The sequence below is a fragment of the Anser anser genome, assembly GCF_964211835.1.
Source record: "Anser anser genome assembly, chromosome: 2".
NCBI lineage: Eukaryota > Metazoa > Chordata > Aves > Anseriformes > Anatidae > Anser > Anser anser.
The window spans coordinates 75,693,838-75,717,346 of record NC_139721.1 but is presented as its reverse complement, the minus strand read 5'-3'; the positions used below and the strand labels follow the sequence as shown (position 1 = coordinate 75,717,346).

General features: G+C 37.5%; 1 protein-coding gene across 6 annotated transcripts in view; it reads left to right on the top strand.

Annotated features, from left to right (window-relative positions):
• SEMA5A (semaphorin 5A) overlaps nucleotides 1-23,509 on the top strand; it is a 412,186-nt gene that overhangs the window by 17,978 nt on the left and 370,699 nt on the right. For all 6 annotated transcript variants that reach the window (XM_083823077.1, XM_083823078.1, XM_083823076.1 and 3 more), the window contains exon 2: nucleotides 7,472-7,552. The gene's annotated coding sequence lies outside the window, so the exon portion shown is untranslated. The remainder of the gene's footprint in view (nucleotides 1-7,471; nucleotides 7,553-23,509) is intronic.

Below are 23,509 nucleotides of genomic sequence, written 5' to 3'. Positions count from 1 at the left end.
ATGAGGTGCAGGTATGACCGTTCTCCCACCAGGGACAGTCCTGAGAGTCTCCTCCCTCTGTCACCTTCCCATTTTCCTGGGGAAGAGCAAGTACCTGTTGAGCTAAATTTCAGGAAAAGCTGAGAAAAAAAGTCTTGTGGAAATCTTGATAAAAGGGGTAATCAGTGAAATGAACAAAGATGTTGGCAATGCACAGAGACTTCTCTAAAAGACACCTTTTAGAATCATTCTAATGAGGAACCATTCTTAGTTAATCTCTGCCAGATTACTCAAATTAGTCCACCTTTGTCTCTGAACCAGGCTGCTCTGTCAGGTTCATTTTGTAGGCTGATGATCAGTAAATGAGAATTTAATTCATAGACCTCAATAAAGTGGCTGCTGTTTTTTATGAAATGTTTTACAATCTCTGATTTGTAGGTGAGATAATTAAAGCACAAAAGATGTGAGGGAGTTAGTAAATCAGCAGCAGAGGTAAGAAGGTGAGGACAAAGTTCTCTTGATTCTTGAAATAGCGTGCTGGCTACGGGGATCTGAATTAATTTTTACAGAAACTGTGTCCTATGCAAAATTTATATGAACCATAAAGGGAGAGGTTTTTATAATAAGCCAGCGTTTCCTTCTGACTCCTCTCCAAATTGTCTCACCTTCACTCTGCAGGAATCACAGTGCTGATGACATTTTTAAATCTCCTGCTGTTTATTTCAGTTGTGGAGCAAAAGCAATGTGATTTTAATTATGAGACCATTTGTGCACTTTAGATTTCAAATCAAGAATATCACATACTTCCAGACATTATCCTGGTGGATTGCTGCAAGTTTAAACAGACAAGTTGTTTGCAGTAAATTTGACTACTCCACAATTAATCCAGCATGCAGTTTCCAGCAAATTGTGCCATAAGGGCTTCCTTCCCAAGCCAGTGTTCACATCTGCATCTTTGTCTTTCGCTGTTCATAATGGAGTTTTCTTCCATTAGTCTGCCTAATCCTTTTTTGAACTCATTTGTAATGTTCTAGAAAATTCTAAGGTAACCTGGCTGTTTGATTGCACTCTGTGTTAGAAGAATGCTTAGTTCTGTTTGCTTTAAGCCTGATATTTTTCAACTCCTGACCCTTAGCACTTCTGTTATCAGGAGCAGTGAACAGACACTCCCTGTTCACCTACTGCGTGCTGCTTTTCATTTTGCAGACCTCTGTTGCACCCCTTCCATCATTCCTTTTCCTGTCTGTAGTGTCTAATTGTGTTCCTTCAGTTTGCACAAAAGAGTTATTGTTCTCATTGTTTATTTTTCTTTTTCTAGTAATAGCATATTTTTTGAAATGCAAAAAGGAGCAGGTAATTCTGAATTCGAGCACATTACTGATATATGCTGTGACATAATGAACTCTTCTTTGTTCTTTCCCTATTTTCTGATGTTCTGTTCTCTTTCTGGTCACAAATGATCATTTTGCTCTTTGTTTCCACAGAACTATTAGCAGTGAGGATAAGACCTCTTTCTTGATCAGAGTTAGCTCATTCATTACAGTGTGTGCAGTCAGGGTTGCTCATTCCAGGTGTTTACTGGCACTGAATTCTGTCTGCTATTTTGTTGCATCGTTACATTGTGAGGTCCTTCTGCAACTGCTTGCAAACTCGTGGGTATTTAGAGAGGAAGAGAAATGTTAGAAGTGAGTGAAAACTGCTTAATCCATTAAATACAAAGATCACTGTCACTGCACGTAATGTCGCTAATGTGCCTCCTTTTATGCTTGGTTTTCTACAGAATTCGCTAGACATGGGCAGAGGTCTTCTATTAGCTCCTACTACTGCTGCACAAAGTATTCATTTTTATTTACCTCTCCTGTAAGAGTGGCTTTTTCTGGACCTCCCTACTGGTCATCATTGTGAGGTTTGAGACTCTGGTGGGAGAACATTGACACGCATAGTTTATGTTTTAGCCAGCAGGCAGGCTATTTTGTAGCCTCTGAGGAGTTTGGGAAAGTATTAGATCCATGAACAAGTTGGTGTAATCAAGGCTGTGGACCTAGCTGGCTCCCAGCTGCCTTGTTATTAAGAGGAGCAATAATGTGTCAGGCACTGGAACTGAAGGTGGAATGCATCATGATGACAAGAAAAAAGAAAACATACAAAACAGTGGTAGTATGAAGTAAACTTCAGTAAATTGAAGGGTGATGTGTCCATCACTGTTGCTTTGGAAAACTCAAATGGTTTGATAATGCCAAACAAGTGCCATGGTATTGCCACTGAATACACTATCATTCTATTTTATCAGACAGGTGAGAGATGTTCTCAAGATCATTCTATATTTTATCTCTGTTCACAGAGACTGTGTGTGCACTGCTTATCTGTGACTGGTATTTGGGGATTGTATGGTGTGCCTAGACATAAGTGTCTTGTGAAATTTCAGATGTCTTGTGATACCCCATGTAACCTCTGGCTGCCAGACCAGAAGGATTCCCATGGATCCTCTCTTATGTTTGGCTCAGCCACCTAGGAGCTGTGGATGTCTAAAGAAGTGTTCCCTTTCAGTCTGTGAGGGGCAGTGGAGACTGGATGCTTATAGTGGGACACTTGTCAAAAACTAACTGAAAACTGGTTGGTTGCGGAGGAAACTTGTACAGGAAGAAAGCTTGATGATGATGCCACAGTAACAGTGAATCAAAATTCAGGGAAAATTTTTAAAACAGGGAATTATGTCTGTGGTAGAGTAAATATGAACTAAAAATTTATATGAAGCAACATATATTTGGCAAGAATGATTTAATTTAATGTCATTACTTCCCCATCTTCTCCAAAAGACTTGCTATATTGTTGTACTTTGACATTTTTCCTTTTTTTTTTTTCATCTCAAAATTAAACAAAAGGTCTTCAGATCTAGTGAGTAGTTTTTCCACCTTACTCAGAAGCAGGAAGTAGTGCTAATGGGCAGGAACTGACATGTACTTGGCTGGAAGTTCATGTGCAATTCTTCTGAATTTTCATAGTGACCTTTCTCCTTAGAGCATGATGCAATGTTTTCCCACAATTGCCATAACAAAGGAGTCCCTTCAGATGTATTTCTATCTTTGTCTAAGTACATAAAATATGCAGCTTTGAAGATTGCTGTCCAGAACAGTTAAAAAACCAAAAATAAACAAAAACACACTTTAGGACAGTTGAGCTTCATTTCCAGTCATTGCAGGCTACCATAAAACGTGATTTCAGAGGCCAGGGTTGAGGGATATTTTTGTGTGTGTGTTTGTGTGTTTTTTCCCCAGCTTTTTTGAAAGGTGATAATTTTGATCAATACATTGCAGAAGTTGGTCAGAAGGCGTTATTTCTAAACTTTTAAACTAAACTGGACGAAAAAGGAATAAACTATATAACAACAGTTTATTGGATTCAGTGTGTTCCAACAGTTACTGTTAATGGGCAAAATGTTTATTAATTTTATTATTTTTTTCATTAGAAAAAATAATGTGAATGAAGTTACTTTAACAAAGTTAAAAAAGGTTGACATAAAGCCACTTTTTTTTTTTTTTTTTTTTTTGGTATGAGTCTCTGCACAGCACAAACCACTTAGTGGTTTATATAGCATCAACCAACAGAAGGAACCTGGGTTATGTCTGCTATAAATCCTAGAGATCATTTATTTTGCAGAGTGGTGAAAGAGGGCTTACAAAAAGGAGACTATTGCAATATCAGTTGTAGGGTCGGTAGCAGGGCTCCATTTTAAGTTTTCTCTTTGTCCATGTGTTTATGGAAAACTCCTCAATACAGTGTTTGCATTTTTATAGAGTCTTCTCGTTAAGGAAATTGAGATTCTCAGTAAAAGAATAGTGTCTTTTTGAATGTAAGTGTTGAAAGTTAAGTTTGAAATCAGATTTTTTCTTCCCTCTGGGATTTCAGGTAGTCTTGAAAACTAGGCATGAACTACTAGATCCATTTTATAGAAGAGAAAGCTGGAGTACTGAGAGATTCAAGTTCCCAGCAAATCAGTCACAAAGTTAAAATTAGAGTCTAGATATCTGTTACTCCAAATTTGTGTGGTTGTGCAATTTACGAAGTTTTGAGATTGCTATTTAAAACAAAAAAGAATAACAGTTAATCCAGTGTCTTTTTTTTTTTTAATTGCTGTTTTTTATTGCTGTTGTTGATGATAAATACCTTCTAATTTATATTCTAGGATGCTCCCTCATTCTATCCTTATGCTTTTGTAACTTTTAAACTGCTCGATGCAGAGGAGGAAGAGAAATGTTTTTTGTTTGTTTGTTTTCTGCTACCGTCTCAGGAAACAAATTCTGACAGGTGTCTGTGCCTGTTTTTATATCAGTAACTTACTACTGGAAGCACAACTGAAGGCAAGAGCCATTCTGAAATAAAAGCGACAACCATTGGAACTTTATGTCAGCAATGAAAATAATGTGTATGTTTTCCTTTCATAGCACAGTTTTTATGTATGAATGCTTGCTTTTGCAACTAACAACAAAATCTGACAGGAAAGATTGTAATGGAATCACATCAAATGTGCTTCAAGAACATCTGACGTTTTCTGAGAAGGACTTTTTAAAAAACATTCTTGTAAATGACTGATTAACTTCTCAAACGGTAGAAAATACTCATAAAGATCATGATCTATGCCACAAAGTTTACAAATATTAATATAGGAGGAATAAAACAAGAGAAATCAGAGTGAGCAAATGATCTGAAATTGGTATGATATATAAAACTGTTTAATGGGCTTTGAAAAAAGGGAGGTTATGGTGTGATTTTTCACAAGATGCAAACAAGCAGAGCTAAGCTAATTAAACAAAAGCCAAGATACAATGTTAAGGATAACCCCTTTTTTCCAGTTCCAAAATTACCCAGTGTACAGCAAAATAGTAGAAATATATGCAGAAACAGATACAGTCCATTTTGTTCTTAATCGTTGCGTGATTCTTTACTGAAAGGGTTGTTAGGCATTGGAATGGGCTGCCCAGGGAGGTGGTTGAGTCGCCATCCCTGGAGGTCTTTAAAAGACGTTTAGATGTAGCCCTTAGTGATATGGTTTAGTGTAGGACTTGTTAGTGTTAGGTCAGAGGTTGGACTAGGTGATCTTGGAGGTCTCTTCCAACCTAGACGATTCTGTGATTCTGTGATTCTGTGATATGCGGTGTTGTGGTTTAAACTGGCCGCCAGCTCAGCACCACCCAGCTGCTCGCTCCCTCTCCCCAGGTGGGATGGGGGAGAGAATCAGAGAGGTAAAAGTGCGAGAGCTCATGGGCTGAGATAAGGACAGTTCACTGGGTAAAGCAAAAGCTGCGCACACAAGCAAAGCAAACCAAGGAATTTGTTCTCTGCTTCCCATCGTCAGGCAGGTGCTCAGCCACTTTCAGGACAGCAGGGCTCATTAAGTGTAATGGTTCCTTGCAAAGACAAACGCCATCACCCTGAACATCCCCCTCCTCCTCCTCCTCCTTTCCCCCAGCTGCTATTGCTGAGCATGGCCCTGCACGGTGTGGGGCATCCCTTGGGCCAGCCTGGGCCAGCTGTCATGGCTGTGTCCCCTCACAGCTCCTGGGGTACCCCCAGCCTCCTCGCTGGCTGGGCAGCACCAGGAGCTGCCAGGAGCTGTAAGCACTGCTAAAACATCAGTATCTGATCACCACTATTTTCATCAAAAATGCAAAACACAGAATTGTGTGAGCCTCTAAAAGGAAATTAACTCTTCCCTAGCCAAAACCACGATGCATGGATTCCTTAATGGAAATTAAAGATTGCTAGTGGGAAAGATTATAAATCTGTTTAAATACCTAAAAATAAACCTTAGAAAAGTTGAGTAATCTTTTGAGTAATCTGACAACTCAATGACTTCTATGCATATGTTCTATGAAAAATATTAGAAATCATTGTATTTGTTAAATAACTTAATAAACTTACATTAGGGCCCATTTTGAAGGAACATTTGGTTTGGTAGGTCAAAGAAAAACATTTTCCTTATTTTTTTTTCACCAGTAGAGCCATTTTAAAAGTAAGTATTAAGTCTGAACAGCTTTTAAAACAGCTTAAATAAATATATTTGCCTATACTTCTGAGAGCTTGTCTCAGAGTTCTGCCTTAATTTAAAGCTTCTTTCTTCTCAAGTACTTAGCCTGTATGAGGATTAGAAGGTAAATATTCTTAATCAGAGTGAGAGGGCAGTGTTCAAAATTGGATGAAATGCCCACTGTCTGGGTGGAAAGTGATTTCCAAGAACTGTCTTCTCTGCAGAGGAGACATCTGTCGCCTAAACTGATGCCTGGATGTAGTCTTTTGATTCTGAAGTGTGTCCTGCTCTGAAGCCTTACAGATACCTGGAGGTAGCTCATTAACAACTCAGTCACTAGAAAAATGAATTTTAACATTACTTCAAAATGCAACAATGCTGACAGGTTGGGTTCTTCAAATCATGATTGTGAAAGATGCTGCACCTTGTATAATCTCTTCCAAGTGCATTGAAGACACCGTACAAAGTTACAACTCTTTTTTTGATAACTTCTAAACATCACTTCCCTTTACTTTGATATTTTTGCTTTGATTTTGCACTTTTGAGATGCTTCTTTCTTGACAGAAACTTAATAGCTGTGTTATGATGGGGTGTGCCATTCAGTTTCAAAGTGGAGGCTAATGTAGGATTCTCAAGTTCCTTCTCCTTGGAGAAAGTGCTCCTAGGCTTCTAGCTGGCAATAAGAAATGGGACCAGACTTCCTTGTATTTCACATGTCCACATTGAGACAAAGCTTTTCATACTGCAGCGGACCATTCTGATCAACCCATTTACTTCACTCTCCCCATCTTCCACCAAGCATGGTTGGCCATAATTTCAGAAAAATTGAACCTGGAAAGAGTCTGCTTGTAGTACTTGCAGCCCTCAAGCCACCCATCCTATGCAGTGCTCTTTGACAGGAGTCATACATCTGACTTGCCAGTGCCATGGAGCCGGTCCTTATTCACCTCTGAAGAAAGGAGTTTAGAACTACTTTTTTTTTTTACTGTTATCAGAAAAGAAAAGTGGCTAGAGTCTGACACCAGTCTTGAGGTGAACGACCTGATGACTTTCTTTAGAGATAAAAAATGGGAATATTATCAGTAGCACCAGGGTTCATAGCAGAGGAAGGAAATGAGTTCTGTGTCACAATAAGGTCTTTGCACTGGGAGTGTTTTTGCTCTCTTGCAGGCTGACACAGTTCTTGATATAAGTTTCTACCATTCTGTCTCCACATGGCCCTGTGGATTTTCTCAGCTCCTGGCAGTAGATAATACATCAAAGGAAAAAGCATTATTTTGTCCATGTAGGTATTTGGTTCTTAAGAGGCTGTCTCTCAGACTGAACTGTAAAGTTCACTCTTGAGCACTTTAGCTCTTGCTAAAGTAAAAATGTAAAAGTTCTACCTGTCCAGTTCAATATACTGTTCATATACTGTTTACTGTGCAATTATTGCTCTGAATCTGAATACTCTTCTGTGTTTCACAGGTGCCCTGCCTCTCAGAAGATAGCTTCATAATCCGAATGTGGATTTTTAATGCTCAGTTTCTGCCCTACTACTCAAATAAGGTAATGTGTGCCTGCTCTCAGAGACATAACCACTTGCTATTTGCCTGATATGCAAAGATAGACTGTATGTGCAGGGTATCTCCACTTTATGTTCAGCATCTGCGTCAGCAGTGATAAATATTTCTGTCTTTGCCTAGGAAGTTCAGTGAACCCAAATTCAGAGGCTGTGATCCCTGGCTGAGCACAAGTGAAAGTTAATGTGCTGGTTTCTTTCCTCTTTTCCACTTTGCTGGGAGCTGTCTTTGAGTCTTGGTGATCTCTCTGGCAAGGGCCTATAGGGCTGTCAGTAGTGTGTCCAAGGACTATGTTCCCATTCCCAATAGGCTTATTTCAGACTTGTCACTCAAATTATCCTATGCTTGGTGGTGCTGATATTAGAGAGCTCTTGGGCTTTGTTCATTCCCTGTAACATATCTTGCTATTTCCACTAGGGCACAAAACATTTTACTTCTATAAACCAACAACTTTTTATAAAGGCAATCATTAAAATAATGTTTAATGTTAAAAATTAGATGACCTGGAGTTATGATTGTTTGTAGGAAATGTTGATGGAAGGGTCTGATCCAAAGGCCCAAAAGGTTGGGAAGCAGTCTCTCAGACCGTGTCGAAGGTATGAGGACGTGGTTTCTCTCAAACTGGGTAGTACTCTGATAGCAGCAAGGCAGTTATTACCCTGGACATTAGAATTCAGAACTGCTACCGGGACAATGATTTTTATAATACAACATCCATTTGATTTTATTAATATATTTTTACAGGAATTTCTAGAAGGTTCAGTAAATTAAGCACAAGCATATTTTCTTTTAATGTTATCTATCCAATACCTGTTGAACTTGTTAAGTAGAATAAGAGAAAAGTTCCAAAGACCAGTACTGAGCTGTCTCCTGTACTCTAATGTCAGATTGCCAGACAACAGGTAATGTCTGCCATAAAAAAAAATTAAAAAAAATTAAATCTGATTATGATAGATATATCCTACCTTTCCTAGTAAAGAGAATAAAGAATGAGTATGCTTAAAATTGCATAGTTATCAGTAACATACAGCATAATTTAAAAGATGAATTTTTAAATACATATTCAAATAATTTATAACAACTTTAAGAGCACAATGTACAGTACTGTTTTTTTTAACTTTTTTAATCAGAGTTAATTGATTTTTGATGGAGAATATGATGTTATTTCACTTGATCAGTCTCCAGTGTTCACCTGGTGTTGAGTAGCTCCTATACAGGCTTACATCCTTAGTATTCATTGGATCTCTATTTTGAGTCACAAAGCAGTGAAGTAGTTTTCTGAAGCTTTCTTGGGAAATACTGACTGTTATAAAAAATATTTTTTTTCTGACTGAAGAAATTTCAAGCCTGTAGGATGCAAGTGAGGAGTGTGACAAAATAGATTTAATCTTTTTTCATTTATGAATTTTGTTAATAGCAGAAATCACAAATTTTCAAAATGCTTGTTGGGAGCAAATATGGAAGAGGTTTATATTTTCAGGTGCAGTCACCACTTTCCCCTGAGGTACACTGCTAGTTACTGGCCTACAGCTAGGCTTCATTCTACCAGTCACCACGCTCTGGGCCTGGCCATTCAGCCTGTTTGGTTTTGATACTGGGATTCCTTTATTTTTGAAAAGTTAGTGAATACCACCTCTATTTTTAGAATTTAGACAAACTAGGGTCTGAAAAGAGATTTAAAATAAAAACTCTGGTAGAAATTCTTCAGAAAGGACATTCATGTCTGGAAGTCTGTTGCCTCCTTGTATTGATAATTTGATAATCTGGGGAATTTAGTCTCAGCCATAGACCAGATATTCAAGTAAGCTTGAAAAAAAAAAAAAATCCAGCTGGAAGTGTGTAGGATCCTGTATTACCACTTGATGTTGACTCTGGCCTTTTAGTTGCTTCCACAAAAAAACAGAGCACTGTCATGTTTGCAGTGTTTGCAATGGAAATGAAGAGAATTCAGTATTTTGCAGACTTGGGAATTAATATTAGACAGCATTAATTAGTTATTTTAATTAACTACATGTTAAGATACTCAGTTTTAAACCACAGACAAGTGTTCAGCTGGGTCAACTGAAATGTTACAGGGCTTAAATCCCTTGCTACAGTGTTAGTAAGTGTAAGACCATAAGATGTTTAGCATCCTCTTGTCTTGTGGTTGATTAATGACACCATACGGTGATGTCCCAAGGTGTTTCCTGGGGTTCAGTGGAGTGCTGTCCCTTTCTTTCACTCTTTTCTCTAGGAATTCATGATGTTCTATCATTATTGCTATTACAGCATTTTTTTTCTTGTGAATAAAAACAAAAAAAAAGCTTACTTTTTGCCCTTAAGGCAACCATTTCACCTGTGTGTTGCTCTGTTGAACATATTCCTGGTAATTTTGGCACTGCTTTTCCAATAGATGCCTAAATCTTGCGTGTGGGTGATTCCCTTAGCTTCAGTATTGTTATTTACAAAGATAAAGTTAGGTATTTGCCTCTGTATGATTTTATTCCTTTTTATTTTTATTTTTAATTTGCTTTATAACAAAAAGGAAATAAATTAAATCATTACAATAATGCTGTTAAATAAGAACCATGGGTTAAGAGCTTATAAAAATAAATATTTTTATTTTTTATGGAAGATATATTTTGAAATCAATTTTAGTTTATATATATATAATTATATAGTAATATAATTTTATTATTTTCTATTAAGGAATTTAGAAGTAACTCAATTTATACAGCAGATAAAATAATTATATATTAAATATGAATAGTTGCAGTAATGCCATAAAATCAAAAAATAATAGATTTTTATTCTTAGTGAAATTAACTGTCTTTGCAAGGCTCTCATTTTTAATCTTATTAGAATTATAATTAATGAATTTAAGTACATATAAATAGTAAGTTAAATTCTGTTTTCAGCTCTATTTGCCTTAGCATGAGAATAATCTCATTTATATTGGTAACATGCATGCAATCATGTTTAAAAAGCAAAACAAAACCAAAAACAAACAAAGAAACAAATAAAACAACTTGTCTACCTTCCAGCAAACTGGGACATCCTAGAAATAGATGTTTTTCTTTGTAAGACTGTAAACAGTTATTAACAGATTAAATGGCACTACTGGAGCTATGTGAATATTATGAGAACAAATTTCTGTAAAATTGTAAAAATCATAGGTAGATGACAAGATATTAATGAAATAAAATATTCCTTAAATAAAATTCATACGTTTTCATAAACTGCCAAAGCTGAATTCCAGACATTCATCCCCAGAATTCTGATATAGTATTTATTGTTCCTTATTCTTTATTCATTAAGTTCCATTTTATTAGGATAGTCAGCTAACAATGAAGTGCTGAGTGGTTACAATAGCAGAAGCATGTACACGCTCAGCTAAAGCATGTCCTCACCTGAGCTAAAGCACGCAGAAATGAACTGGTGTTCTTTACCACTGAAACATAACTGCCATGTTATTACAGCATCCACAGCGCTATATTATCTTTAATATAGAAGAACCCCATATACAGTCATTTGTTAATTAATATCTGGGTATACAGGGCAATAGACACAAGATGTTTCTGCAAACAGTGAAAGAATAGTTTCTGAGTAAGGGACTCTTTCAGCTTTTCTTATTCATATCTCCTAGTAACATTATTTCATTTATTTAAGCATATATACATATATACATATATATATATTTTTTTTTTTTCCTTACAGAAAACACTGAATTACCATTCCTTGGAAAAAAAAAATACAGAAAAATTATGAAACATCAAACAAAGCCTTTGTTGTTGTTGTTGTTCCAGATTTTTTATTTAGGAAAAAAATTACTGTTCTTGTTAAAACTACTGGCAGAAAGCCCTAGTCCTGGAGCTGGTCAAGTCACCTCTTGAGCTCTGTGTGCAGCTCTGCTCGCTCTCTGTCAGCAGGAACACCGTATAAACAGGGCCAGGCTTTCTTTCCACTGCACACTGCTTTCCTCTTCACGTAAGGGATGCTCCTGCCTTTCTGCTGTCATCTGCCTCACACACTGTGCACCCTGCCTCTCGAGCCTTTTCAGTAATTTGCACTCTGCTTTGCCTGAAGCCAGCTCTGATCTGGAAGTGCTGTGCTGAGGTTAATGTAATAAGCCCATCTGAGAGCACAGAACTTTTTGAACTGGTGCTGCTTCTGTCCACTTTGGCAAGTTTGCCTGAAAGGCTTGCTGGCAGCCTAGCTCTTTGTTAGGTGGTGTACAAAGCCTCAGTGTAAACTTTGTTTAGATATTTCAAGACCTTGTTGGAGGGGACAGGAATGCAAAATTGTGTGGTGATTATTCAGGTTGTTTTATGTCATGTTAACATTGCACTTTCCCTAACTCATCTCAATTTGTTGCAGTGAGTTTGGTGTGAAGCAGGGCACGTGTTCTGAACAAGGTGAAACTTCACACCTTTTGGCTCAGAAAAGGGCAGGGTTTCACAGAGATCTATAAAATCAGGACAGCATGACGAATGTGGGCAAGAAATAATTTAATCACTATTTCTCAAAATATGGGAATTTGAGTCAGCCAATGGAATTATTGGCTCTAAGACTGAATTAAGTACTTTTTCACACAATGTACCATAGTTTTGTGAATTCACTGCGATGTTGGGAGAGCTAGAAGTATACATGGGTTGCAAAAGTGACTGTGCATGTATTCATAAAGAATAGGTCAACTGGTGACTAAAAACTCCTCTGCTCTGGATACAGACTCAGAAGTCCCATCCCTGACTACTAGGAGGATATACATAGAATTTTTTATTTTTATTTTTTATTTTTTAAATAAATCCCCTAGCATCTTCAGCTGCCCACTTTTGGAGAGAGGCTTTAGGCTCAGCAGACCAGCGTGGTGCTTGGTACTGTCGTTCTTGTGCTCCCCGGGTCTCACTGCTGCTCTGGTCCCTTGGGTGGCACAGTGCCTGAGTGAGCCTCTCTGGCTGCTGCTAGTGAGAACCAGGTGAATGAATGCCCCACAGCAGAGAATATGCTGTACAGCTAGACCTGCCTGCCCGTTTTTGAGAGGTGCAATGAAAGTAGAGTCTTGTGATGTTGACCTCACACCATGATTGTGGTATGCTGTGTTGAGGAATTAGTATGTGTCATTTTTCATGCGGTTGGAAATATGCAAAACAGTGTAATCACTACAGATTTCAAACTTGCTGGCCATAAGTAACACATAGCTGGATAGATAAATTCAGTGTGCATAATGTATATCCCAGCTGCCTTTATTCCTCTAAACTTATAGTATTGACAGATCTGCAACAGTAGTGTTTATGGAATAAAACTTGGAAAAAGAAAAGCTAAAAAATGATAACAAGGTTTATGGCTATATTGCAAGACGTGGACTCAGAATTGTAGCCTTTAAGGTTGATGGGGAGGGAAGCTCAAAGTGGACTGTGATTACTCTTTTATGCATAAATGTAAAAACGTAATGAAAAAAGGTCATGATATGTCACTAGCTTTCTCTCAGCTTTCCCTGCTGAATAGGGAATGGGTTAAAAATTCACTGTGCTAGATGATTTATCGATAACAGTTATAATTTGTGTATTTGAAGTGTATATTTATTCAACAATAGAATGTTCAAGATATCCATCCCCTTGATTTCTGGGCACGTTTTGGTGCTTTTAAGATCCTCGGTAGACATTTTCATTCACAGATACCTTGGAAAAATTGGGTCATGACACATCTGTGAATGAAGATTTTGTGGAATTTTATTGTCTTTACTGCACATTATTTCTGTGATTGTATTATTAAGTCTCTAGAAATTTGCTGTGTATCAAATATGTATCAGACAGTCAATATTAGCCCTGAGAGCTTATTTTTAGATTAATAGTTGAGACTAAAAAGAGGATTTAGGTGAACTAGGGGCATTGGAGTTTAACACTTGGTCTAAAAGCCTCTGTCTGGTGGTAGGATAATCCCAGAAATATTTCAGTTCATTGAACCCGTCTCTGCTAGCAGCAAGATTCCTGCTGCCCTTGCCCCGCTGGGACTGGGTCGCTGAGCAGAGTGATGTCTGTCCTGCTGCGACTTCTGAACTTGCCAAATTGCCAAATGCATGGGCAGTATGGAGCCTCTCACAAGCTCTGTCTGGAAGGTGGGATTGCATGTGTGTCCACTTACTGGGCAACTTACTGGTAACAGGAGGTTGCCAGTAAGTTACCAGTTATTGCACTTAACCAAGAAACAGAGGACAGTCTGTGCTCCTCTGTGCAGTGTGTGTTCACCTGGCACTTCCCTGTCTGCTGGGCTACCACCCGTGCTGAATGAAGGCATTTTCCTCTTCCCCAGACAAGCTGGGCCACTGCAGAGGGAAGATTCAAGAATCCCTCAAATTGTACCAGGAGGCGCAGGGTGCCACAGGCTGGGGTTTTGGGTGGTTGTGGGGCACTGTGTTTTTCTCAGACTCCAGTTCCAGTGCACAGGATTCTTTCTGTTCTCATTTCATTCATTTTTATACATTTTACTCTAAACCAGTAATTGGATAAGGATCTCAAACTTTTGTAGACATTTGATATGAGTGTTGAAGGAAATTTGGAAATATGTGCAAAAAGAAATAGTGTTATTCTTTATAGCATTTGGCACTTGAAAACTATGTGAAATGAAAAATAATAATTTCTCACACTATCAAAATCCAAGTGTGCTCCTTGAAGAATATTTGCATTTGATTCTCTGTTTTACTAATAACCATTAAGTTGTAGAGTATGGCATGTAATAAGCAACAGAGCTGTATCTCATTCAGTATGAAAATGTGCAGCCCTTGTTTGGCTGCAGTGTGTCCTTACTCAGCACTGGATACAGAGACCACACTAGTTGGAGAGGATGACAACAGAAATGCACAGAAAGTCCTCTGTCTCAATTTATATACTTCTAGTGATGTCTAGGGCAATAAAGCAGTGGCAGGGCCCATGAAATGTGCATATATGCATGACTATGTCTATGATTTCAGGCAAACCTGGGACTTATCTTTGCTCTGGTCTTGGTCCTTCCAGCTGCTGGCCACCTGGATATAAACTAACACTGCTGTGTCTGGTACCAAATACACTCACATATTTGTACGAAGACGTGCTATGCATGTATTAAAGTCCATTAGATCTAGTCTAGTCTATGTCCACTTATCTGACATATTTACTTACCTTTTCCAGAGAAAGCGAGAGTGATTCAAACATACAAAATGAAGCTTTTAAAGTTTTAAGCTTTTAATAACAGGGACTTGAACTTCTGGTGGTTGAATAATTCTAAATAAAAGCAGAATGAGAGGTCAGCCTATAAAGGAAAGGTCAGGGACATCAAAAGACACCCTTGTAAGCAACAGAGGATATTGTTGAAGGGGAAATGGTATTACATTCAGAAAGATCAGACACCTTTGAGAGAAAGAGATAATACTATGGAAGACAATGTACTAAAATATTAGAAGAAAATTAAAGGGAGAAGTGTACTAATGGTAGCAAAGAAAACACTGAACAGCTCTTTTTTTTTTTTTTTTTTTCCCCAGTTCTATTTAGGCAAATAATAAGAGTTCAGAGACTGAAGATGAGAGAGATTTTGTACAATGATTTTTGAAAAAGGAGTATTATTGAAAAGGAGAAAATGAAGCTGCGGTTGAAGACTAAAGAAAATTAAGAGCACTAAAAGAAGTTAACAGAGAAGGGAGCATACATAAAATGCAATAATGCTAAAAAGGATTATTTTTTTTTCTTTGAAGTTTCAGAAGAGTATTTAGGATTTAAATAGACTATCTAGCTAGCAGTGAGAGCAGCAGTTAGCCTCAGTAATTCAGCTTCGCCATTGTTTTGGGAGGACATTAAGAGCAATCCAGTTCATTGGCTCACTACTTCAACACATTGTAAATCTCTACACAGAAATATGCACATGGCCTACAAATGATAACTTGTCTCTAGGACAAGGACAAAAAGATGGTCTTTGATTCAGGCTATGTTAATGGGGAGAAACAATGACCATTTTCTGGGCCTTCTGTGTGTTTCTGTCTTACGGAAAGTTGAAGTGGAGGGATTGAGTATGCTTTTCAGGAGGTTTACTTGAAGAGAAACAGGGAAGAGCTGAGCTGGGACTATTCATTGTTCAAAGGTTTACATTCTTGAATGAATGCTTCTTTTGAAGTATGCTTAGAATTAAGATCTTATTGGGGAAAGAAGTTAAACAGCAGAGCAAGGAACTACTGGGAGAGCAGGCAGAGAACAGAAAAGCAAGGAGAAAGTTACTATCACATGCCACTTCAGGTGGTTTGTCGGAATTGGAGAGTAAATGAAAAACATAGTGCAGTCCTAAATAAGTTGTCATGAAAACATGCAGGAGGCTGAAAAGACTTTATACCTTGACTTTTCATTTCTTTGCAAATGACTTCATTTCTTTGAACAGGCATGGTGGAAATTTTTCCTAATATCCAGTCTGAACCTCCTCTGGTGCAGCTTTGTGCTGTTCCCACACATCCCATCATTGGTGACCAGGGAGCAGAGACCAGCACCTCCCTAGGAGTTTCTGACTGAATATAAGGCGTTTTGATTGTTTTTGTGTGTTCTGTTTTGTGAGGATTGTCAGATACAGGAACAGGTTGCCTGGAGGAGCTATGGAATCTATGACTCCATTGGGTTTTCAAAACCCTGATAAACCTAATCTGAATGCAGTGTTAACCCTGCTTTGTGGAGGATGCTGGATGAAATGACCTCCTGAGATCCTTTCCTACATGAATAGTTCTGTGAGGCTGTTTGCTGTATCTTCTCTGTTGTTTTTATCATCCAGGAGGAGAATAGGAGATGGGGCCTTGTGCTTGTGTCCACACTGAACATTGTCTATGGAATTTTAAATGCTACCAAAAACAAATCAAGGGACAAAGATGTATGTTTCTTTTCCCAAAGGTTCTTATTATTGTTGGCTTTCACATATAAAATAAATGCAGAATTCAAGAGTATTTATTAATTAGGGTTGGTTTTAGCCAGGTCTTAAACTCACTGCAGTCCAGAAAACTTATTCTTTGGCTAGCTTCTCTGTAAAGGTCTGTTACAGAAATCTAGCAAAAATGGTTATTGGAAACTTTAACAGCAACTTCATGTCAGTGCTGGCTGCACATCTGGTTGTCAGCACCACTTCTGGGGAGAGTTGTCCCATCTCACTCCAATGATTCTTCTGTCACAGAAAGATGAATGTTGCTGTGCCGCAGTACAGAACCCGACAAACAGATGTGGTTCAGAAGTTGTTAAGAGTGATAACTGGGCAGATTCTCTTGTCATAGATATCTGATTATGTAGAATATAGAAGATGTGGTGACCCTGATTTAACAGTATACTTTGGTGGTGTATATCCTTGATAACCACTGCTGGTGGCATGTCTGTGGAGGAGCAAACAGAATATAATGTTAAATTTTTCTGCAAAAGCTTAGAAAAAGGATTTCTGGAAAATAATGTATGTGTTCCTTGCTGTGTCATGTATAAGGGTCTAGAATGGATAAGGACTCTGAGACTGTCACATATGAACCAAAATGGTTGTGTCTCAGCTGGCAAAACCTGAAAACAAATTTTCTAAACAGCTAAGTAATTTACTAAGTGCTTTTCATTTCAATTTGTGGTGTAGTGAAATCACAAAACTTCTGGCATTATTTCTCAGTGCATAAGAAGTTTCTGTTCTTTATGACGAGTTAATGTGTAAGAACATCTAGGCTGAAAAAGAAAGGTAAGTGCAGAGGTTTCATAAATTGTATTGCAGATACAGCATCTAGACATTTTACTGATGAACATTTGCCCCAGGAATACTGCTTAATCATATGGGGGGTTTTGTCTACGACTGGTCCAGAAATGCCTCCCAGATTTGGCATGGGACTATTTCAAAAGTTTATCCTCCCTTCTTCCTGAAAAAGTATCTTCACAGTTTGCAGCTGCCATTTCATCTGTTTACCTTCCCTCACCTGTACTTCCCTGACTAAAACCAACACCTTTGCATTTATGGTTGTCCATGAAATCATTTTTTTAAATTAATTTTCCAGTCGAAACCTAGATGACTTTTTTATCAAAATCCTATTTTTCTTCTAGAAAATGTTTTGATGAAAAAGAATTGATCAGCTTCAGTTTTTATGTCTTTTTTTTAAAGCACCCTGTATTGATCGCCTACTGGTGCTTGCATCATACTTGGCTCTGTAGAGGAATATCTATAGGAAAAACACTATGCTTCTTCATAACAGAAAGGTTGTCTAACACCAGTCAAACTTCAGACAAAAAATTTGCAATTCCTTTTTTGAAATAAAAGAGCAGTTTGATTATGAGTCAGAGGCAGGAAGTGAGAATGGCAGGTTCAAACTGCAGTCTTTTGTCAAGAAAGAAGGTAAGTTGTCTTCAGTCGTACTAGAACTACAGTTATTTCTCCTTTCCTTACTGAAATATTGCTAGTAAATCAAGGATCACTTTACCAGACATACAAAACTACATCCATGGTATGGAAGATCCTTTGCCAGTGATGCTTTCTGTTTTGATAAGTTTGAGGTTGCTTAGAGAGTGAAAGGAATAATCATCAAAAAGGAAATCTGCAAACAATTCAGCATTTCTCTCCGTACTTTTTTTCTCTTCTTTTCTGGAAAACATAATTGCAATGACAAATTATGATCTAGCTTTCGACACAACTTTTAGTTTGCTGCTAGACAGATTTTTGTGCTTTTTAAAAATATTTTTTTTTCCTTTCCAAATTAGGTATGGATTTTTTTTTTTTTTTTGGCAAAAGGAAGCACTTTAACTAGACTGAACTTTGGGATGTGTCAAAATGTAAAGCCTGTGAGGCCTTCTGCAAGTTACATTGCTTTTGCAAACGTGCACAATGCCAGCTGTGCAAAATGTCCCCTTTCTGCCTGAGGCTGGACAGGAAACTGCACCCTGTCTTCCTACGCTCAGCTTGGCTGTACTAATCCATGCTTGTGATTGCCAAGCATGATTACTGCAACACATTGCATTGAAAAATGAAATTGTTAGCCAAGTCAATAGTCCTAAAGGGAGAAATGGAAGTTTCCAGAGGGGTCCCAGGGCTTACCTAAATGCAAACTAAGACTCTTAGGTCCAATGTTAATGATTGACATGTCTATCGCTTAGCAGCTTCTTGGCTTTTGCATGACCTGTCTCCACAAATCTAGACTAAAAAAAGTGTTCGGTATTTTCATGCTCTGTAAAGCCCAACAAGGAACTGTGGCCTTCACTGTGCTTTCTTTCTATTTCTGTTTCTCATACATGCCTGTGAATATTCCTTCATTGCTGATATGGTTGACTGATCCTTCCTGCTCTATAAAACTGGGCCATGTTCTTTCTTGGTTGGTACATTTGCCAGCTGAACAATGTAGGTGAAACCTGGAGGTGTTGATGTCTATTTAGTCCTTTACCTTTTTTACACAATTCAGTTTCTTCCCAATTCACCCTGTGCAGTCTGCTGTGGCCCATAGTCATAGAATCATAGAATGACTTGGGTTGGAAGGAACCTTAAAGATCATCCGGTTTCAACCTCCTGACCTGGGCAGGGAATCCACCTACCAGATCAGTCATTCATGCACTTCATGTTAGGCAACAGTAAGACATATCCTCCTCTGCAGCAGTAAGTTTTTCACTAATGCATTGGTAAGCTTGATATTTTTAACTATTTGGAGTTTTATTTATTGACAGAATAAAATATATCCTGGAGTGTCTTGTCACTTTCAGTGAATGGATTAATTATCTTAAATATAACCATATCTGAACAGAGGATCTACCTTCTCTACAAGTGTTTGTGTGAAAGCCTGTCAAACAATCTTCCCAGTATAAAATGAAATGACAAGGAAGAACACTAAGTAACAGTCAAAATCTTTTCTTGTCTATTTGAAATTTTGCATGTCACCATTTTATTTGTGTTTCTTGCTCCTTTTCTTTTATGTTCTCTTAACGATTTGTATTTTTCCCTTGGTGATGCTAAGAACCCAGTTGTTAATGTCCGTCTCTAAACTAAAAAACAGTTGCAACTTATTTTCTTCCATATATAAAAGAAGAAACTTCTATTGAATATCCCTGTCTAGTTTCTTACTCTAGAAAGTGGTTATAAATAGCTAAACAGGGCACATGCAGGTAAAGAAGCAGGTTGGGACTCTGAGACTGTAGTTAGTTTAAATTGCTACTTTTTCATATTCTGACCTCTCCTTATCCATTGCTTGTCCTCCCCTCCTGCTTCCTGCTGAATAGCTTAATTTGATACATTAAGCTTTCACTTTCCTTCACAATAAGCTATGGAAAATGTGCTTAGAGGTGTTTCAGATTAGCATGGTATATTTTTTTGTGTCGCATGATATTAAATGTATTGAAGTATGCCATCCACTTAGAAATATCTTGATTTTGTAAAGTCAGTGAGTCAGGAACAACTGCTGAATAACATGACACCAGTTGGATGAGAACCAGGCTGGTATTTTGTAAGAATTAGGCAGTCATTTCTCCTGGAGGTTATTAATTTTGCCTGTGTGTAATAAGGCACATTGTTTTTTAATGTAAGTTCTTCACTTGCAACATACTAGAACAAAAATAAAAGGGCACTTATTGTAAAACAAAAATTGCCCCCATTCCAGTCAAGTATGATGAAGCATGTGGGATAAAAAGAACCAAAGTGTAGTCCATTTTCACTTAGATTCCAGTCCAGCAATAGATTTTATTTTTCTTTGGTAGATAACATGAAAGATAATCACTTTGTCTTTCTAGTGAAAATTAGGCGTAATACCTATCAAAAAATCACTATGGAAGTATCAAGAAATCTTTATTTTCACTATAAGTGAAAAATGAACTGAATACCAATGTGACACTCTTCCACTTAGAAGTTGTCATTCAAATATTTACCATCTCTTTTACCATTTTCCACCCATGATTACTCATTGTAGATGACTGGAAATGTCTAATCAAAGTAACGTCATTTGAACATTCAGTCAAAAGCCTTGTGCCATGTCTGCAGTCTACATGTGCACACAACTCGAGAGACCTGAGTTATTTTATTGAGGCCTGAGGCCTGGTATCGTAGTAAGTTTGACATAGAAAGAAGGCAGAACAGGAACACCAAGATACAAATTCTTTAAAGTTTTTTTTTTTCTTCCCTTTCTTTCTCACTTTTTTTTTTTACATTCTAAAAATACTGTTTAACTCCTTTAAATCATGTTTATTTTAATCATGTTTTTTAAAACAAAAAATATATGGGTTATAAATGTTCTAGTCATCTTGCTGTGACATGGACCACAAGATCAATACAATTTGTATGAATAATAATTCCCACATTCAAGCAAAGACACAAAATAAATACAAATCCTGAAATAGTGTGTGAATGCCAATGCTACATCCTCAAATATCATCAAATTACCATCGTAATTTGAGAAAAGATGTCTCAGCTGTGAACTTGCCAGCTCAGGTACTAACAACTGTGCTGCTACTGTGGCATGAATTGCAGTGCAAGCCGCTAACTTTCCAAATCCAGGTAAATACTTAAGACTAAATCGTACCCATTCCTTGGTGCTACAGCTGCATGGCTAGCAACATGCAATACACATAGTGCAAAGCTAGTTTTCAGATTTCTACATGAGTTGCTGTCACGTCTTTTATTACTGCATAGATGTAGTCCAAAGTGGTGCAGCATCTTGGAGGGTTCATTATATCTGTTGGTCTGGTTTTGCTTTATCTTGTGTTTTAGAAGGTTAATTTGATGTAAAATGAGCTTCTCTGGCAGGTTGTCTGTCCCTGCATAAACTTTTGAATATAAAAAAAAAAAAAAGTGTGTTTATTAACAGACTGGATATAGTTATTTCTATAAAATCTGTAGTGTCTTGTGCACCATCCTACTCTCTACTCCCTGTCAGTGCTGAAGGTCAAGATCGTTGTCCTGGAGATGGATGTACTGTCTCTATAACATACTTTTTTCTTCTACCTTTGATGACTTAGGTCTTTGCTCAATACCTGTTATTAAAACAAAAATCCAGGGAAGATTGAGATGATTCACTCAAAGTGCTATGCTGCTGAGCTTTGCTTTGCTTGCTGTGGTTGGCTTCTTTTATTTTTATTTTTATTTTTATTTTTACTGGGTTCACTGAAACATATATTTTTCAAATGTCACTGCTAAAATGACCTATTTCTGTTCTGCCAAAACCTTTATTGTTTTTAAACTTGTTTATTAGTTTATTTTTTTTCTCTGGCTTTCAGCATATAGGTTGCTGTGAGTGTAAAGTAAAAAGAAAGACCTCTTCTGTTGCTATGTGTCCCACTTCTTCCTCTAAGGGAGAAGACCAGGTTGATCTTAATTGTTATGCTTACATTTTTGTAGGCTCTGATAAAGTATGATATGCAGGCTGTGCTCATTCATGCTCTGCCAAAGAAACATTTTTTTTCAGTTGTTCCCTTTATCTGACTATGAGGTACAAAATAAAATATTTCAGCTTGCAACTACCTAACCATTGCAAGATACAGAGTACACATGACCTTTTAGAAATATATTAGTCACCATGTCACCTTAAAATAACACTATAGGCACAGTGTTTTCAAATACTCTTTTAAAATATTTGAGGAGTTATGAGGACATTTTTTCTCCACATTTCACATGTTTCTAATGCATGTCCTTCTGTGATGCTCTTTCCCATGCCCTCTTCCACGTTAATTTTTTTAGCTCTGTATAGATAGTGTTAACCATATTTTGTGAACTTTGCATGGTGATTTGGTGGAATCCTGGAATAATAAAATGCTTTAGATATGCTAAGTATACCTAATATTTCCATAGCACTGCCAAAATAATAAGCTGCAATATTTATGAGTTGGTTTATGGCAGCGGATTCTCATGCTCTTCCTCTGTTTACATTGGTGTTTGTTTCTCTTGCACTCTGGTGACATCTGTTATGACTTATTAAAGTTTAGTTCTATCAATTCTGTATTACTAACCACTCTCTAACATTGTCTACTGTTGTTTTCCTACCATCATTTTCATTCCAGGTATTTCAGCTCTTGCTCCCTAACATTTCATAGTGCCTTTCTGTGAACTTTCTTTCTGTCCTCCAGTATTTCAGGTTTCAGCAAAATAGTCATTGAATAGCTTCACTCTACACTTGATAAGGAAACATCTTTTGTTACAATCATATATAGATCTTTCTCTTGGCTAATTGAAGGCTATTCTCTTGGAAAATCTTCTGCCGTGGAAAGACCCTTTTCTAATTCTAATATTAAGATAGTTAAAATACCTTCAGTCACCAGCTACATTTCTCATTTTAGTCCAAAGTGTATGTGTTGGGTAAGAAGATGTATATCAGGAGAGTCTGTGTCTCTGCATATAATTAATGCAGAGACTGCATAGTTCCAAAAGTTTGACTTCATGAAAAGCTCAATGGGAAGAAAAATCAAAATAATATTCATGTAATTTCTATGTAAGATGTACTCATGGATTCCTCCTTGCACAACTTTACAATGACAGCAGAGGAAGACGAACAAAAAAGAAAAGTAGCACCTCCCATACACCAGGCTCAGGCAGTAGCTGGAGAATGGGAGAATAAGAGGGAATTTTACACAGAGCTGCTTCACCATGACACCATGCAAACCACTTTTTTTTTCTTTTTTCTTTTTTTCCTCATTGTATCTGTCTGTGCTGTTTGAGCACATTTAAAATCTAGATTACTGGTTCAGAATTGGTGAGAAGCACACCAGTGACCTGTGCCAACAGAAAAGGTGAACATGCAAAAGAATGCAGTCCAAAGCCAGTTATATCTACCTTTTTGCTCCCAAAGCCATTAGCTAAGGACGAGGTATCAGCAGCCCACAGGAGGGTGAGGAGACAATGGTATCAATTCCAGGAAGAGAAGGAGAAAGGTGAAATGACAAAAATGACTATAGGAGTCTAAAGAGACTAAAGCAGTCTATAGGACCTGCTACAGAAGTATAAAAAACATTATTCAAGACTTTCAGGGCCAGGTTTTGAGTACAGC